Source organism: Myotis brandtii, unplaced genomic scaffold (genome assembly GCF_000412655.1).
Source record: "Myotis brandtii unplaced genomic scaffold, ASM41265v1 scaffold97, whole genome shotgun sequence".
In the NCBI taxonomy this organism is placed as follows: domain Eukaryota; kingdom Metazoa; phylum Chordata; class Mammalia; order Chiroptera; family Vespertilionidae; genus Myotis; species Myotis brandtii.
Window position 1 is genome coordinate 504979 of NW_005372020.1, and position 2014 is coordinate 506992.

Below are 2014 nucleotides of genomic sequence, written 5' to 3' on the forward strand. Positions count from 1 at the left end.
ACAAGCCGGAAAGTACCGGCAGGGCCCGCGCTGGTCCTTCTGGATAGAACGAAGCAGCCCGGCTCTGGCAGACCGAGGACAAAACAGAAGCAGAAATAAAGTGAACCCCGAGTGAAACATGGGAACCCACGAAGGACCGTGCGCCAGTGAGCGCAGAAAACCCAGGTGAAATGGAGAAAGATCCGGAAGAATGTGAGATGCCAGACAGACAGCCACGTAAACACCTACACAGACTCACCTTCATTGAAGAGTCTGAAATGGGAAACAATTTCCCACTAACAACCTTCACAAACTGACGACAGGAGCCTAACACGGGGCCCAGGTGACTCCCTAATTGTCCTCCAGCTCCAGAGACATGAGTTTCACCTGGGCCACCATCCGTCGCCATGACAACTTCGACCACAGGAAGGCCTTCCCAGCCGCCTTCGCATCCTGACTTGTGGGAAGGTGTTCTTTTTCTGTCCGACACACTGGCTCCCAAAAAACTGCATTTCACCCGCCGGCGTGGCTCAGGGGTGGGGCATCGACCTAGGAACCAGGAGGTCACAGTTCGAGTCCCGGTCAGGGCACATGTCCGGGCTGCGGGCTTCATCCCCAGTGTGGGGCGTGCGGGAGGCAGCCGGTCCATGATGCTCTCTCCTCATGGATGTTTCTCTCTCTTTCCCCCTCTCCCTTCTATTCGGAAATCAATACGAATATATTTTTAAAAAAGAAGAGAGAGGACGCATCTGAATGCGGCTCAGCTGCACTCCTCTGGGTGACACTCAGAAGGGAGCCGGTCCGGGTGTGTGAGGCTCCGTGACCTTGGACGCGGCTCCCACCAGCTCCTCCGTTTCCCCTGAAGGAAGACAAGAGAGGGGACCCCTCGGCTGCAACTCCCAGCCACCCGGCTCGACGTGCCTGCGGGGCGAGGAACAGCCTCTCTCCGCCGCTCTCCCCGCCACCAGCTCCAAGTTCTGCTTCTGGGAATGAGAGCCGGGCGGCTGGGACTCGTGTCAAGGCAGCTGGCATCGGAGGCTGCACAGAACCTGCGAGCGAATCCAAAGGGGCCTGAGGCTGTGCCCTGGGCGCCGTGTCTGGGGATGAGGCTGAGCCTCGAATCACAGGACCCAGCGCAGCCTTGTTAGTGGGAGCGGGGGCGCGTTGCCTACAGGAAAAGGGAAGGGAGGGGGCACCCCACGCCCGCACTGTCCTACACGAATTCTTGTTTTAATATATTTTTATTCAGAGAGGACGGGAGAGGGAGAGAGAAACATCCATGAGAGAGAGAATCGTGGACCTGCTGCCTCCTGCACGCCCCCCACCGGGGATCGAGCCCACAACACGGGCCTGTGCCCTGACCGGGAATCGAACCGTGACCTCCTGGTTCACAGGTCAGCGCTCAACCCCGGAGCCACACCCCGGGGCCCAGCACAAGCTCTGAGATGAGGACCAATAGGTCACGCCTATGCCAGAGCCAATGGCAGCAGCTGGGGGAGATGCTGTGCTCTGATTGGCCAGGATGTTACCTCTGATTGGTCACATGCCTCCCTGAGGCTAAAGGTATGTCAGCTGCCCCAGAACCAAACCTGATCCTCGGGGCAGGGGAACGGCCATCAGACTGGGAACCCGCCTTCCGGCAAAATCTCCAAGAATCGTCTCCACAACGTGCAGACGGGAGGGGCTTGGCCGGGCCTAGAAGCCTAACCCCGATCCTATCTTCTGCGAACAGGCAGAATCTGGGGGACCACTCCCCGCCCCCATGAGTCCCCGGGAACCTGTCTCACGGGCGGTTTGGGACTTACACGGAGCCTCCGGTTTGAAACTGACCGAGGCTGGATATCGTCCAACCGAAAGCGGAAAGAACACGGCAAGGTCAGCCTGGGGGTGGACGTGATGCCTGTTTGTCACATAGGTAAGCAGACGTGTTCTGAACAAGGCCCGCAGCTCAAAGGGCATGGATGGTTATGGAGAGAGAGAGAGAGAGAGAGAGAGAGAGAGAGAGAGAGAGAGAGAGGGGGGGGGGGGGGGGGGG